The 18182-nt window shown below is 39.9% G+C and overlaps 1 pseudogene; it reads left to right on the forward strand.

Annotated features, from left to right (window-relative positions):
- The first annotated feature begins 16124 nt into the window (after positions 1-16124).
- On the forward strand, positions 16125-17660 carry LOC143679645 (replication protein A 32 kDa subunit pseudogene; annotated as a pseudogene).
- The last annotated feature ends 522 nt before the right edge of the window (positions 17661-18182 follow it).

Below are 18182 nucleotides of genomic sequence, written 5' to 3' on the forward strand. Positions count from 1 at the left end.
GCGACTCCCCCCACACTTCCCACACCTAAACCAGTCCCCCCAACTACCCCCCTGCAGCACAACCCCATCCCACAGCCCTACCCTGCACGTGCGCACGTATTCCCCAGCCTGATCCACCTTTCCCGCTTAGGTGCATATTCTCGCCCCACCCCTCCCAAGACCAGCACACCTGTGCCCAGCCCATCACCACCCCCCACCCTCCCTGCCCCTTTGCATCCCAGCTATGGGCACTCACATTTATGCCCAGGCAACACCTGCCCCCAAATATACTTGTACAACTCTACCCCGCCCCCCTGAGCTCTGTGCACATACATGTACACCAGGGCTCTACCCCCCAGACCTTAGCAGACAAGGGCCACACCCCAAACCCATGCACACACACAGCCATATCCTCCCCACCGGGTACCCACACATCCATGCACAGACCTCTTGACCCCAGTTTATCTCACAATAGCAGGATACACATTTTTCTCAAGTGCTCATGGATGGTCCTCATGTTGGGTCACAAAGCCAATCTCAATAAATTTAAAAATTAGATTGAAATTATACAAAACATGTTCTCAGATCATAATGGAATGAACTTGGAAATCAATAGCAGGTGGATGTTGGAAAATTCACAAATATATGGAGGCTAAACAACACACCTTAACCAGTGGGTCAAGGAAGAAATTACAAGCGAAATTACACCCCACCCCACCCTGCCCTGCATACATGCACACTCTTGCCCCACCTCCTGGCACAAGCACCGTGCTCTCACACCTGACAGGTGCTCACATGCACATCTGTGCTGCATTGCCCCTGCCCTCCACTTGTGCAACCATGCCCAAACTCCCATACCTGCGCACACACACCTACACAGCCATGCTGGGGCCCCACCCACCTGACATCACCTGCTCCTGATCCACATTCTGCAACCCCCATGACCTGTTCCCCAAGCCTACACATTCACATATTTGCATCCTGGACCCCAGATCCGTGATCCCTACACAAACACACCCATACTGTGACCTTCCTTTGCCCTGAACTCTGTGCCAGGTACTCCACACCCTGATACCCATGACCCCCACACTCCATGTACTGAACCATATTCTGCCTGCGCATCAGCTCCTGCACCCCCATCTACCTCTCGCCGAGTCCTACCTCTGTGCCCGCCATGCTGCACCCTGTTTCTGCACTCCAAGGCCTGCCTGAGCTGCACCCCACCCCCACAGGCCCCACACCACACTTCCACAACCCTGTGCCCCTCACCCCATGCTCACAGACACCAGTGTAGCATTACCTAACAATGCCTATATTTGCGCTGAACTCATCACCATACTGTTGTGAACCACCCCACACCCTGCATTGAGCTCCACACCCATCCCACTTTTGGATGTTGATTTGGAAGGAAATCAACTTCCAAAGTAACCCTATCGAGACATTTACATGCCACAATGACAACAGAAGTTCACTAAGCATATCAAGATGTAGATATAACCCAGTTTAATGACTAAATTGAAACACCGGAGGAGATTGTGAAAACCTTGGTGTCTGATGCTCCTTTTATCTACCTTATCAATAGACAAGTAAAGCATATAGATTAAAAATAAATAAATAATAGGGGTAACAAAAGTAAAAGAAAAAACACTGGAGGAGACACAGACTTTGGGACAACTGATGAAAGATATTCATATAAGTTTGTTAAATAAAATCAATGTGATGGCTAATGGTATAGAGGAGATCAAGAAGACACTTGTCATGGTCAGGTTCATGTGTCAACTTGGCAAAGGGGTGGTACCCGTTTGTCTGGTTGGGCAAGTGCTGGCCTGTCTGTTACGATGAGGACATTTCATAGAATTAAATCATGATCATATCAGCTGCATCCACAGCTGATTCCATTTGTAATCAGCCAAGGGGAGTGTCTTCTACAATGAGTGATGCTTGATCTAATCACTGGAAGCCTTTTAAGGAGGATCCAGAAGAGACAGGCTCTCTTCCTGCTTCAGCCGGTGAGCCTCTCCTGTGGAGTTTGTCCAGATCCTCCATATGAATCATCAGCTTCACAGCCTGCCCTGCAGATTTTGGACTCTGCGTTTACATGGTTACATGAGACACTTTTATAAATTTTATATTTGCAAGTGTTTCCTGTTGATTCTGTTTCTTTAGAGAACCCTAACTAATATAACACTAAATGAACATAAAAAGGAATTTGAAAGCATAAATAGAAAAATAGCAGATATCATGGATTAAAAATGCTGTACACTAAATCAAAAATATACTAAAGACACAGAACAGTAGATTTAAAGAGGCTGAAGAAAGAATGAGTGAACTACAGCACAGGACAACTGATTTTTTTTTTTTTTACATGGGCGGGCACCGGGAACTGAACCGGGTCCTCTGGCATCGCAGGCAGGCATTCCTGCCTGCTGAGCCACCGTGGCCTGCCCAGGACAACTGATTTTGAATAAACAAAAGAGCAAATGCAAAAGAGATGGAGAAATTTGAATTGGGTCTCAGGGAAATGATGGGCAAAACAAAGTACACAAATACAAGAATCATTATGGCCCAGAAGGAAAACAGAAGAGTAAATGGTTAGGAAGATTAGTGGGGGATATAACGGGGGGAAACTTATAAAAGTCATAAACATGCAAATCAGAGAAATATAATCCATAGAGAATCCGAAGATGGCAGTTTAGTGAGGTGTGGGATTTGGTTCGTCCTCCAGAGCAGCTAGTAAATAGCCAGTGAATTCCAAATAGAATAAATCCAAATAGGCCTACCCAAAACATACACTAATCAGTCTGTCAGATGTTGAAGAGGAGCAGAAATGCATGAAAGCAGAAAGAGAAAAACAGTTTACATAATACAATGGAAACCACACAAGAGTTTGGGCTACTCAACTGGCACTATGAGGCAAGAAGGCAGTGGTATGATATATTTAAGATCTTGAAAGAGAAAGGCTTCCAGCCCAGAATTCTGTACCTAGCCAAATTGTCCTTCAAAACTGAGGGAGAGATTAAAAATTTCAAGGACAAATAAATGCTGAGAGAATTTGTCAACAAGAGATCAGCCCTACAAGAAATACTAAAGGCAGTTCTGCCAGTTGAATAAAAAGACAGGTGAGGGAGGTCTAGAGGAGGGCATAGAATTGAAGGGTACCAGTAAAGATAAGTTAAAGGATAAAAAGAGGAGGGGAAAAGAATATATAGATTTGACAAATAAAATCCAAAGTTTAAGTTGGTGAATTCAAGAAATGCCTTTATAATAATAACTTTGAATGTTAATGGATTAAATTTACCAATTAAAAGATACAGGTTAGCAAAATGGATTAAGAAATATAATCCATAGAGAATCCGAAGATGGCAGTTGAGCGAGATGTGGGATTTAGTTCGTCCTCCAGAGCAGCTAGTGAATAGCCAGGAACAGTACAGAACAACTGCTGGGGCCACGTCAGTGACCAGACAGCATACCCCAGTCTGGATCAGCTGGACCGGCTGCGGGTCCTCCCAGAACTGTGAGTTCCCCAAGCTGCAGCAGCTGGCGCCCCTCCCTCACAGGCTCCTTCCCAGAGGGGAAAGGAAAGGGACTTTACTAGCAGCAGGGGCTGAGTACAACAAAACTCCAAATGTGGAGTTAATTAACAAATTCTGACTACAAAAAATAGGCCCCCAGCTCAGCTGAACCTTCAGTAAAAGCCCTGGTGTAGAGGGGGCAAGGCTGACAGAAAAAGAAAACAAAGAAAAAACAAAGGGCTTTTTGAATCTGGAAAGGTCTGGGCCCTGCAGGAAAGGAGAGGGCACATAGGAGCTGGAGATACACAGAGCAACATACTAACTTAAGCTCTAGAAATATAATCCAGCTATATGCTGCTTACAAGAGACTCATCTTAGACACAAGGAAACCAATAGATTGAAAGTAAAAGGATAGGAAAAGATCGTCCATACAAGCTGTAATCAAAAGAAAACAGGAGTAGCTATACTAATATCAGAAAATAAACTTTAAATGTAAATATATCATGAGAGACAAAGAAGGACACTATATATTAATAAAAGGGACAATTCACCAAGAAGATATGACAATCATAAATGTTTATACTCCCAATCAAGGACTTCCAAAGTACATGAGATAGACGTTGGCAAAACTGAAGGGAGAGGTAGACATTTCAATGATAATAGTAGGAGATTTCAAAACACCACTGTCCTCTATAGAACAAACAATCAGAGGATCAACAAGGAAATAGAGAACTTAAGAAATCAGATGAATGAATTAGACCTAACAGACATATATAGGTTGTTACAACCCCAAACACCAGGATATACATTCTAGTCTAATGTTCATGGAACATTCTCCAGGAGAGGTCATATGCTGGGGCACAAAACAGGTCTTTATAAATTTAAAAACACTGAAATTATTCAAAGCACTTTCTCTTATCACAATGGAATGAAGCTGGAAATCAAAAACCACCAAAGAATGAGAACTTTCACAAATATATGGAGATTAAATAACACAGTCTTATACAGCCAGTGGGTCAAAAGAAGAAATTGTTAGAGAAATTCATAGCTATCTGGAGAAAAATGAAAATGAGAGTACAACATATCAGAACTTATGGGATGCAGCAAAGGCTGTACTGAGTGGAAAAATCATTGTCCTAAATGCCTACATTAAAAAAGAAGAAAGAGCAAAAATCGAGAACTTAACTGCTCACCTAGGGTAACTAGAGAAGGAACAGAAAACTAGCCCCAAAGCAAATAGAAGAAGAGAAATAACAAAGATTAAAGCAAAGTTAAATGAATAGGGGAACAAAAGAACAATAGAAAGAATAATAAAAACAAAAGGGTTTTTTGTGAAAATCACTAAAATTGATGGACCACTAGCATGACTGACAAATTAAAAAAGAGAGAGGATACAAATAAACAAAATCAGAAATGAGAGGAGCATCATTACCAGAGACCCTGAAGAAATAAAATAAATCATAAGATGTTACTATGAACAACTATACACCAACAAACTAGACAACTTAGATTAAATGGACAAATTCCTGGAAACACATATACCATCTCTACTAACTCAAGAAGAAACAGAAGAGCTCAACAAGCCAATCACAAGTAAAGAGATTCAGTCAGTCATCAAAAATCTTCCTACAAAGAAAACCCCAGGGTCAAATGGCTTCACAGGGGAATTTGAACAAACATTCCGAAAAGAGCTAACACCAATGATGCTCAACCTTTTCAAAAAAACTGAGAGAAAAAGGAACACTACCTAATTCATTTTATGAAGCTAACATCACTTTAATACCAAAACCGGGTAAAGATGCCATAAGATCGATAAACAACAGGCTAATCTCCTTAATGAAACAGATACAAAAATTCTCAACAAAATACTAACAAATTGAATCCAACATCACATTAAAAGAATCATACACCATGACCAAGTGGGGTTTATACCAGAAATGCAAGGATAGTTCAATACAAGGAAAATCACACGACCATCTTGATTGATGCTGAAAAATCATTAGACAAAATTCAACATCCTTTTCTGATAAAAGCACTTCAAAAAGTAGGAATCAAAGGTAACTTCCTCAATATGATAAAGGGCATATATGAAAAATCCATAGCCAGCATCATACTCAATGGTGAAAGACTGAAAACTTTCCCCCTAAGTTCAGAAATGAGACTAGGATGCCCTCTGTCACCACTATTATTCAACATTGTGCTACAGTTCTAGCTAGAACAATCAGGCAGGAAAAAGAAAAGGCATCAAAACTAGAAAAGAAGAAATAAAACTTTAGATGACATGATATTATACTTGGAAATTTCTGAGAAATCTACAACAAAGTTACTTGAGCTAATATATAAACAGATTAAGCAAGGTGGCAGGATATAAAATTAATGTGCAAAAAATCAGTAATATTTCTATACACAAGCAATGCCCTGAGGAGTCAATTAATGAAAAAATTTCTTTCAAAATAGCAACTAAAACAATCAACTATCTAGGAATGAGCTTAACTAGGAATATAAAGGACTTGTACACAGAAAACTACGTAACAGTGCTAAAAGAGATCAAAGATCTAAATAGGTAGAAAGATATTCCCCATGCATGTCTAGAAAGGTTAAATATAGTTAATATGTCAGTTCTAACCGAATCAATCTACAGATTCAATACAGTACCAATCAAAAATCTAACAGCCTATTCTGAATACTTGGAAAAGCCAGTTACCAAATCCATCTAGAAGGAAAAGAGACCCCAAATAGCTAAAAGCATCCTAAAAAAAGAAGAATAAAGCAGGAGGATTAACACTTCGTGATTTTTTTAATTAATTAATGAAAAAAAAAGAAAATAAACCAACATTTAGAAATCATACCATTCTACATATGCAATCAGTAATTCTTAAAATCATCACATAGATGCATGATCATCGTTTCTTAGTACATTTGCATCGGTTTAGAAGAACTAGCAACACAACAGAAACAGATATAGAATGTTAATATAGAGGAAAAAAAGTAATAATAATAGTAAAAAAAAAGAAAAAAAAAAACCTATAGCTCAGATGCAGCTTCATTCAGTGTTTTAACGTGATTACTTTACAATTAGGTATTATTGTGCTGTCCATTTTTGAGTTTTTGTATCTAGTCCTGTTGCACAGTCTGTATCCCTTCAGCTCCAATTACCCATTATCTTACCCTGTTTCTAACTCCTGCTGGACTCTGTTACCAATGACATATTCCAAGTTTATTCTCGAATGTTGGTACACATCACTGGGACCATACAGTATTTGTCCTTTAGTTTTTGGCTAGACTCACTCAGCATAATGTTCTCTAGGTCCATCCATGTTATTACATGCTTCATAAGTTTATCCTGTCTTAAAGGTGCATAATATTCCATCGTATGTATATACCACAGTTTGTTTAGCCACTCTTCTGTTGATGGACATTTTGGCTGTTTCCATCTCTTTGCAATTGTAAATAACGCTGCTATAAACATTGGTGTGCAAATGTCCGTTTCTGTCTTTGCCCTTAAGTCCTTTTTTTTTTTAGCTTTTTTTATTTTATTTTATTTTTTATTTTTTTTATTAACGGAAAGAAAAAAAAGAAAAGAAATTAACACAACATTTAGAAATCATACCGTTCTACATATGCACTCAGTAATTCTTAACATCATCACATAGATGCATGATCATTGTTTCTTAGTACATTTGCATCGGTTTAGAGGAACTAGCAACGCAACAGAAAAAGATATAAAATGTTAATATAAAGAAAAGAAATAAAAGTAGTAATAATAGTAAAAAACAACAACAAACAAACCAACAAGCAAACAAAAACAAAAAAAACCCTATAGCTCAGATGCAGCTTCATTCAGTATTTTAACATGATTACTTGACAATTAGGTATTATTGTGCTGTCCATTTTTGAGGTTTTGTATCTAGTCCTGTTGCACAGTCTGTATCCCTTCAGCTTCAATTACCCATTGTCTTACCCTGTTTCTAACTCCTGCTGAACTCTGTTACCAATGACATATTTCAAGTTTATTCTCGAATGTCCGTTCACATCAGTGGGACCATACAGTATGTGTCCTTTAGTTTTTGGCTGGATTCACTCAGCATAATATTCTCTAGGTCCATCCATGTTATTACATGGTTCATAAGTTTATCTTGTCTTAAAGCTGCATAATATTCCATCATATGTATATACCACAGTTTGTTTAGCCACTCTTATGTTGATGGAGATTTTGGCTGTTTCCATCTCTTTGCAATTGTAAATAACGCTGCTATAAACATTGGTGTGCAAATGTCCGTTTGTGTCTTTGCCCTTAAGTCCTTTGAGTAGATACCTAGCAATGGTATTGCTGGGTCATATGGCAATTCTATATTCAGCTTTTTGAGGAACCGCCAAACTGCCTTCCACAGTGGTTGCACCATTTGACATTCCCACCAACAGTGGATAAGTGTGCCTCTTTCTCCACATCCTCTCCAGCACTTGTCATTTTCTGTTTTGTTGATAATGGCCACTCTGGTGGGTGTGAGATGATATCTCATTGTGGTTTTGATTTGCATTTCTCTAATGGCCAGGGACATTGAGCATCTCTTCATGTGCCTTTTGGCCATTTGTATTTCCTCTTCTGGTAGGTGTCTGTTCAAGTCTTTTTCCCATTTTGTAATTGGGTTGGCTGTCTGTTTGTTGTTGAGTTGGACAATCTCTTTATAAATTCTGGATACTAGACCTTTATCTGATATGTCATTTCCAAATATTGTCTCCCATTGTGTAGGCTGTCTTTCTACTTTCTTGATGAAGTTCTTTGATGCACAAAAGTGTTTAATTTTGAGGAGCTCCCATTTATTTATTTCCTTCTTCAGTGCTCTTGCTTTAGGTTTAAGGTCCATAAAACTGCCTCCAATTGTAAGCTTCATAAGATATCTCCCTACATTTTCCTCTAACTATTTTATGGTCTTAGACCTAATGTTTAGATCTTTGATCCATTTTGAGTTAACTTTTGTGTAGGGTGTGAGATATGGGTCTTGTTTCATTCTTTTGCATATGGATATCCAGTTCTCTAGGCACCATTTATTGAAGAGACTGTTCTGTCCCAGGTGAGTTGGCTTGACTGCCTTATCAAAGATCAAATGTCCATAGATGAGAGGGTCTACATCTGAGCACTCTATTCGATTCCATTGGTCGATACATCTGTCTTTATGCCAATACCATGCTGTTTTGTCCACTGTGGCTTCATAATATGCCTTAAAGTCCAGCAGCGCGAGACCTCCAGCTTCGTTTTTTTTCCTCAAGATGTTTTTATCAATTCGGGGCACCCTGCCCTTCCAGATAAATTTGCTTATTGTTTTTTCTATTTCTGAAAAATAAGTTGTTGGGATTTTGATTGGTATTGCATTGAATCTGTAAATCAGTTTAGGTAGGATTGACATCTTAACTATATTTAGTCTTCCAATCCATGAACACGGTATGCCCTTCCATCTATTTAGATCTTCTGTGATTTCTTTTAACAGTTTTTCGTAGTTTTCTTTATATAGGTTTTTTGTCTCTTTAGTTAAATTTATTCCTAGGTATTTTATTCTTTTAGTTGCAATTGTAAATGGGATTCGTTTCTTGATTTCCCCCTCAGCTTGTTCATTACTAGTGTATAGAAATGCCACAGATTTTTGAATATTGATCTTGTAACCTGCTACTTTGCTGTACTCATTTATTAGCTCTAGTAGTTTTGTTGTGAATTTTTCCAGGTTTTCGACGTATAGTATCATATTGTCTGCAAACAGTGATAGTTTTACTTCTTCCTTTCCAATTTTGATGCCTTGTATTTCTTTTTCTTGTCTAATTGCTCTGGCTAGAACCTCCAACACAATGTTGAATAATAGTGGTGATAGTGGACATCCTTGTCTTGTTCCTGATCTTAGGGGGAAAGTTTTCAATTTTTCCCCATTGAGGATGATATTAGCTGTGGGTTTTTCATATATTCCCTCTATCATTTTAAGGAAGTTCCCTTGTATTCCTATCTTTTGAAGTGTTTTCAACAGGAAAGGATGTTGAATCTTGTCAAATGCCTTCTCTGCATCAATTGAGATGATCATGTGATTTTTCTGCTTTGATTTGTTGATATGGTGTATTACATTAATTGATTTTCTTATGTTGAACCATCCTTGCATACCTGGGATGAATCCTACTTGGTCATGATGTATAATTCTTTTAATGTGTTGTTGGATACGATTTGCTAGAATTTTATTGAGAATTTTTGCATCTGTATTCATTAGAGAGATTGGCCTGTAGTTTTCTTTTTTTGTAATATCTTTGCCTGGTTTTGGTATGAGGGTGATGTTGGCTTCACAGAATGAATTAAGTAGTTTTCCCTCCACTTTGATTTTTTTGAAGAGTTTGATGAGAGTTGGTACTAATTCTTTCTGGAATGTTTGATAGAATTCACATGTGAAGCCATCTGGTCCTGGACTTTTCTTTTTAGGAAGCTTTTGAATGACTAATTCAATTTCTTTACTTGTGATTGGTTTGTTGAGGTCATCTATTTCTTCTTGAGTCAAAGTTGGTTGTTCATGTCTTTCCAGGAACCCGTCCATTTCATCTCAATTGTTGTATTTATTAGCTTAAAGTTGTTCATAGTATCCTGTTATTATCTCCTTTATTTCTGTGAGGTCAGTAGTTATGTCTCCTCTTCCATTTCTGATCTTATTTATTTGCATCCTCTCTCTTCTTCTTTTTGTCAGTCTTGCTAAGGGCCCATCAATCTTATTGATTTTCTCATAGAACCAACTTCTGGTCTTATTGATTTTCTCTATTGTTTTCATGTTTTCAATTTCATTTATTTCTGCTCTAATCTTTGTTATTTCTTTCCTTTTGCTTGCTTTGGGATTAGTTTGCTGTTCTTTCTCCAGTTCTTCCAAGTGGACAGTTAATTCCTGCATTTTTGCCTTTTCTTCTTTTCTGATATAGGCATTTAGGGCAATAAATTTCCCTCTTACCACTGCCTTTGCTGTGTCCCATAAGTTTTGATATGTTGTGTTTTCATTTTCATTTGCCTGGAGGTATTTACTAATTTCTCTTGCAATTTCTTCTTTGACCCACTCATTGTTTAAGAGTGTGTCATTGAGCCTCCACGTATTTGTGAATTTTCTGGCACTCCGCCTATTATTGATTTCCAACTTCATTCCTTTATGATCTGAGAAAGTGTTGTGTATGATTTCAATCTTTTTAAATTTGTTAAGACTTGCTTTGTGACCCAGCATATGGTCTATCTTTTAGAATGATCCATGAGCACTTGAGAAAAAGGTGTATCCTGCTGTTGTGGAATGTAATGTCCTATAAATGTCTGTTAAGTCTAGCTCATTTATAGTAATATTCAGATTCTCTATTTCTTTATTGATCCTCTGCCTAGGTGTTCTGTCCATTGATGAGAGTGGGGAATTGAAGTCTCCAACTATTATGGTATATGTGTCTATTTCCCTTTTCAGTGTTTGCAGTGTATTCCTCACGTATTTTGGGGCATTCTGGTTTGGTGCGTAAATATTTATGATTGTTATGTCTTCTTGTTGAATTGTTTCTTTTATTAGTATATAGTGTCCTTCTTTGTCTCTTTTAACTGTTTTACATTTGAAGTCTAATTTGTTGGATATTAGTATAGCCACTCCTGCTCTTTTCTGGTTGTTATTTGCATGAAATATCTTTTCCCAACCTTTCACTTTCAACCTATGTTTATCTTTGGGTCTAAGATGTGTTTCCTGTAGACAGCATATAGAAGGATCCTGTTTTTTAATCCATTCTGCCAGTCTATGTCTTTCTATTGGGGAATTCATTCCATTAACATTTAGTGTTATTACTGTTTGGATAATATCTTCCTCTACCATTTTGCCTTTTGTATTATATATATCATATCTGACTTTCCTTCTTTCTACACTCTTCTCCATACCTCTCTCTTCTGTCTTTTCGTATCTGACTCTAGTGCTCCCTTTAGTATTTCTTGCAGAGCTGGTCTCTTGGTCACAAATTCTCTCAATGACTTTTTGTCTGAGAATGTTTTAATTTCTCCCTCATTTTTGAGGGACAATTTTGCTGGATATAGGAGTCTTGGTTGGCAGTTTTTCTCTTTTAGTAATTTAAATATATCATCCCACTGTCTTCTAGCTTCCATGGTTTCTGCTGAGAAATCTACACATAGTCTTATTGGGTTTCCCTTGTATGTGATTGTCATGGTTAGGGACAGGTGTCAACTTGGCCAAGTTGTGGTACCTGTTCATCTGATTGGGCAAGCTCCGGCCTGTCTGTTGCAATGAGGACATTTCATAGGATTAGGTCATGATCACGTCAGCTACATCCACAGCTGATTCCATTTATAATCAGCCAAAGGGGAGTGTCTTCTGCAATTAGTGATGCTAAATGCAATCATGGGAAGCCTTTTAAAGAGGACTCAGAGGAGACAGGTTCCATTCCTGCTTTGGCTGGTGAGCCTCTCCTGTGGAATTCGTCCAGGCCATCCATTGGAGTCATCGGCCTCGCAGCCTGCCCTGTGGATTTTGGACTCTGCGTTCCTACGGTCACGTGAGACACTTTCATAAATTTTATATTTGCAAGTGTTCCCTGTTGATTCTGTTTCTCTAGAGAACCCTAACTAATACAGTGATGGATTGTTTTTCTCTTCCTGCTTTCAAGATCCTCTCTTTCTCTTTGACCTCTGACATTCTAACTAGTAAGTGTCTTGGAGAATGCCTATTTGGGTCTAATCTCTTTGGGGTGTGCTGCACTTCTTGGATCTGTAATTTTAGGTCTTTCATAAGAGTTGGGAAATTTTCAGTGATAATTTCTTCCATTAGTTTTTCTCCTCCTTTTCCCTTCTCTTCTCCTTCTGGGACACCCACAGCACATATATTTGTGCAGTTCATATTGTCCTTGAGTTCCCTGATACCCTGTTCAAATTTTTCCATTCTTTTCCCGATAGTTTCTGTTTCTTTTTGGAATTCAGATGTTCCATCCTCCAAATCACTAATTCTATCTTCTGTCTCTTTAAATCTATCATTGTAGGTATCCATTGTTTTTTCCATCTTTTCTACTTTATCCTTCACTTCCATAAGCTCTGTGATTTGTTTTTTCAGTTTTTCTATTTCTTCTTTTTGTTCAGCCCATGTCTTCTTCATGTCCTCCCTCAATTTATCGATTTCGTTTTTGAAGAGGTTTTCCATTTCTGTTCGTATATTCAGCATTAGTTGTTTCAGCTGCTGTATCTCATTTGAACTATTGGTTTGTTCCTTTGACTGGGCCATATTTTCAATTTTCTGAGCGTGATCCGTTATCTTCTGCTGGCGTCTGGGCATTTAGTCAGATTTCCCTGGGTGTTGGACCCAACAGGTTGAAAGATTTTTCTGTGAAATCTCTGGGTTCTGTTTTTCTTATCCTGCCCAGTAGGTGGCTCTCCTGGCACACATTTGTATGCGGGTCCCACCAGTAAAAGGTGCTGTGGGTCCTTTAACTTTGGAAAACTCTCGCTGTTGGGGAGGTTCGCCAGCCGAAGCGGCTTGGAAGAGTGCCGGCCGGCCCGGGGGTCTGAACGCGGGGAGCGTCGCGGGCTGCCACAGCCCGGGAGAGCGCCCATCTGAATTTCCTAGTCAGCCCGGGGCACCAAGCGTGGTGGGAGGGCGCCAGCTGCCGTGGCCCGGGAGAGTGCACCGTTCCCAGCCGGACCGGGGAGTCACGTTTTTGGAAGGGACCCCCCCCGGTTACCGTTCTCCGCGGGCTGGGGATTTCCGATCCAATTCTCTCAGTTGGTCCGGGGGGCCGCGCGTGGTGGGGGCGCCAGCCGCCGTGGCTTGAGGGGACCACCTGCCCAATTCTGGCAGCTGGCCTGGGAAGGAGGAGGGGAGGGACTCCGGCCACTTGCCGCCCCACCCGGGGAAGCCCATGCCCCTCGGTGATCTCACCGGAGCGGGTTCTCTCAGCCAGTCAGCCGTTCCAGGATGGGGTACGCTGTCTTTTTTATCTCTGTCGTGGCTCCGGGAGCTGTTCTGTATCGTTTCTACTCCCCTAGTAGCTGTTCTGGAGGAGGAAATGTGAGGATGGCAAGGCTGTCGAGGACGGTGGCGGAGGAGCCGGTGAAGGCGGAAGAGGGCACGGTGGTGGTTGGAGAGCCGCTGAGAAGGGGCAGCTCTGACCTTCCCGTCCTTTCCTCTGAAGAGAGGGAGTCACCGAGGAGTCCCGACCTGCGCCGGAGGCTCTGCCACACCCTCCACGTCGCCCGGGTGAGGGTGTGCGCCGACTGTCCCCGCAGAATAAGTGCAGCTGGAGGGGATGGGGGCGGGGCTGGGTGACAGGGGAGTCGGGTTGACAGGAATGGAGGACTCCATAGGTGGGAGAATGAGCCCTCCATGCTGACAGCCCGGCAGGCCCCGCGTGTGTCAACACTGTGATTTTAAAACTTATTATAAAGCCACAGTGGTCAAAACAGCATGGTACTGACACAAAGATAGAAGTATTGACCAATGGAATAAAATTGAGAATGTAGCAATAAGCCACCAAATCTGTGGTCAACTGATATTTGACAAGGCCCCAAATCCACTGAACTGGGACTAAGTAGTCTTCAATAAATGGGCATGGGAGAACTGGATATCAATAGCCAAAAGAATGAAAGAGGACCCTTACCTCACACCCTATTCAAAAATTAATTCAGCTTAATTAATTTTTGTGCTGGGAGAGGAAAGTTATGTTCTTCTGCTACAGTCCTGCCACTCCTATCTGCTTTACATGTCAGTTATATAAAATTAAAGCACCAGGAATCAAACCCGGGTCTCCGGCATGGCAGGTGAGAACTATGCCACTGCACCACCGTTGCTCACCCAGTCATCATCATATTTAATGGTACTGGGAATCGAACCTGGGTCTCTGGCATAGCAGGGTTCATGATGCTGGTCTGCTGCTTTCCATCAAGAATCCTAATTTCTTCATTGCTGCTATTCTCACATCAGATGATCACTAATATGATACAGTAATAACACAGTCAAGACATTAGGGCAGTTGGTTATGAAGATGATGCAACAGCCTCTGAGCACTGAAGATCTGGATTCTTGCTTTCTCTGAACTGGTAAACCTACCACAACCCAGAGAATGACCAAAAGGAAGAATTGAGAGACTGTATATATAGATTGGCAATAACCAGGAAAATCTGAACCACCACGAACACTAATCAGATCAGAAAACTCTAGTGCAAAACCTACAGTAGGTTCAGGATTTGGCCACTATTGACAGTACCTATCCCAGAAGTCAAGCCACAATCCCTGCATTAATAGACCCACAATATCAGGACTTGATCAATAACTGGAAGCTTTTCTAAGATTATTCCCCACTTCCAACTTAAAATCACCTGGAGAAAGCCAAGTAAGCTCCCATTAACAATCTAATAGGATGCTCTGCTTCGATAACCCAACTTCCAGCCTTTAGGCCAACAGCCTCCTATCAAAGCATATTTGAAGTCTTTCTTTTATTCCATTGTAAAGCTTTCTCATAGCCCTGTCTGTCTTTGAATCTGTGCCAAATGCAAGTTATCGTGAATGACTCCCTTGCTATAGCAAGTTCAAAATAAATAGAGTTTGTTTGGTTTTTCTTTTTTTTTTCTTTTTTTGCATTTGGGTGTCTTACAAACCTCTGGAAATAATACTGCTGCTCTTCAAAAGATGTTTTAAGTATTGTTAAAACATATATTTTTATAAGGCATAATTTTGGTTCAGTAATAAAAAAACACTATTTGTTTACATTATTCCAGAACCATTTACTATATATTATTGTATGAATTGTTGTATTTCTGTTTTGAGGCAGAAAATAATCAGAACGCATCTTTCTTGGTACATGTCCTGTAGACTACAAGACCAGAATAAGTACATATAAACAATTTAATGAACCATATCCATAGTATAACTAAATTGCACTTCTTGTTCTATAAGTAAGAGAAAATTACAGGTCGTTTTCAGAATATTTTGCAAGATAAAACCTTAACTATCAAGTTTGGCTCTACTATGAAATTCCCAGTACTAAAGACTTTAGCTTTGTTTATTGCGTAGGTGAACAGAATGCATCCATCTTCATTTGATGTATGTAGAGTTCTACTTAAGAAATGCAATCCCATACTTATTGAAAAAACAACAAAGAAAAATACATGTTTACGAAACTTAGAAATATTTTGCAAAAGTTATACTATTTGGGGGTATGAAAAAGATAGAAGGCAATCACAAAATCTGCCTATATAGCCCTTTTAATCAAGAAAAGATCCATGAGATTTTATCTGTATAGTGTAATGTTTGAGTACAGATTACCAGTCACAAAAAAAGATATTACATGTAGTTAAAGGATGGAACACCTGGCTTTAGGTTCTTGTCACTTATAATATAGCTGCTGTAATATTAACTTTGAGAACCAATATTTTTTATTTCTAAAAATAAAGATTTGATGAATAATAAAAGAAAATTAACTCAAACAAGATCTCAGATATAAGAACAGTATAACACTCCTAAAAGAAAATGTAGAGAAACATCTTCAAGACCTAGTAATAGGAGGTAGCTTCCTAAACTTTACACCCAAAGCACAAGCAAGAAAAGAAAAGAAAAAAAAAAAAGATAAATGGGGAAGTCCTCAAAAATCAAATGCTTGCCTTCGTGGGAAGGCGTTTGTGGCGCCAGAAAAAAGTAGATAAAACGCTGTGGCAGCAACTGGATCCTGAGGTGCCGGGCCGACCCACCAGACCCGAGCCTTCTGGACCTCCTTTCTGAGGGAGCTGCGAGCAAGATGTGGAATAGTGGATTTGACAGCTATAGCAGCTCCACCTATGGCAGCGCGGGTGGCTACACGCAATCCGCTGGGGGCTTCAGATCGCCGACACCTTCTCAAGCTGAAAAGAAATCAAGAACCCGAGCCCAGCACATTGTTCCTTGTACCATATCCCAGCTACTTTCTGCCACTCTGGTTGATGAAGTGTTCAAAATTGGGAATGTTGAGATTTCACAAGTTACTATTGTGGGCATAATCAGACATGCAGAGAAGGCTCCAACCAACATTGTTTACAAAATAGATGACATGACAGCTGCGCCCATAGATGTTCGCCAGTGGGTTGATACAGATGATGCAAGCAGTGAAAATACTGTGGTTCCTCCAGAAACATATGTGAAAGTGGCTGGCCACCTGAGTACTTTTCAGAACAAAAAAAGCCTGGTAGCCTTTAAGATCATGCCCCTGGAAGATATGATTGAGTTCACCACACATATTCTGGAAGTAGTCAATGCACACATGACGCTGAGCAAATCTCACAACCTGCCCTTGGCAGGGAGAGCACCTATCAGCAATCCAGGAACGTGTGAAGCAGGGAACTTTGGTGGGAATAACTTCATGCCAGCCAATGGCCTCACTGTGGCCCAAAACCAGGTGCTGAGTTTGATTAAAGCTTGCCCAAGACCTGAAGGATTGAACTTCCATGATCTCAAGAACCAGCTACCACACATGAATGTAGCCTCAATCAAGCAAGCTGTGGATTTCCTTAGCAATGAGGGACACATCTATTCCACTGTGGATGATGATCATTTTAAATCCACAGATGCAGAATAACGGGAATAACTGGATCTAATTGGGTACCTGAAATATTTTCTAGTTGGATCTAGTTTCACAATCTGTTGTCTCCAATTGTGCATAAGTTTGGCCAGTTGACTTCTAGGAAGTAAGTTTTATCTATAAAAGGTCTCATCTGACATCCTTCTGAACTTATTGCACTTTGTCTTGTTTTGTTTTAATTTTTTGAAGCTCAGAGGGAAAATGGGCAATTATCAGGGATATAAACCAGGACAGAATTTCTTGAAGAAGATACAAATAAGTTAGTTCACATCAGGATAGATGGAATTGGAAGAGAACCTACCAAGAGAGTTGGACAGTATTACTTAAATAAATGCTCAGGAGCTTCTATTCCTAAAATGTTTCTCGTTAAGGCAAAATGAACAGGACTAGGACCTATTGCCAGAGAGCTAACCAAAGAACTGCTAACCTTTGCCTGTCTTTGTTTCCCACTTTGGTTATATGGAGTTACTTTCAGAATTGCACTTTCATTCAGCCTATTGTCTTGACTGCTGCTGAAAAGCGTGTTTATGAGAATATGAGGTTCTGGAGTGGTAGCCTCTGGAGCAGGGCAGCAGAAAGTACTTATTTTGTACTGTTTTGTAAAAATATGTGCGTCCACTTGTTTAATAAAACAGTTTCCTCATTGCAAAAAAAAAAAAATCAAATGCTTTTGTGCCTCAAAAGACTTTGTCAAAAAAGTGAAGAGACAGCCAACTCAATGGGAGAAAATATTTGGAAATCACACATCGGATAAAGGTCTGATATCCTGTATACATAAAGAAATCATACAACTCAACAAATAAAGACCAAACAATCCAATTATAAAATGGGCTAAAGATATGAATAGGCATTTTTTCTGAAGAGCAAATGCAGATGGCTAAAAAGTACATGAAGAGGGGAGTCGGTGAGGATATTCAGTCGTGAAGTCTTGGCAGCGGCTTCTCTTTCAGTGACATTGTGGGTGAGCCTGTTTGTGTTCCAGGGCCGGGCTTCCAGGTTCTCTAAAAATATGTGACTGGAAGAGGGAGAAAGAAAAGGATGTTGGAATGATGTGATATGAAAGGAATCAAATCAATCTGCAGTTGCTGGTTTTGATGATCGAGGAAGAGGGCC

Source organism: Tamandua tetradactyla, chromosome 4, assembly GCF_023851605.1.
Source record: "Tamandua tetradactyla isolate mTamTet1 chromosome 4, mTamTet1.pri, whole genome shotgun sequence".
NCBI classification, from domain to species: domain Eukaryota; kingdom Metazoa; phylum Chordata; class Mammalia; order Pilosa; family Myrmecophagidae; genus Tamandua; species Tamandua tetradactyla.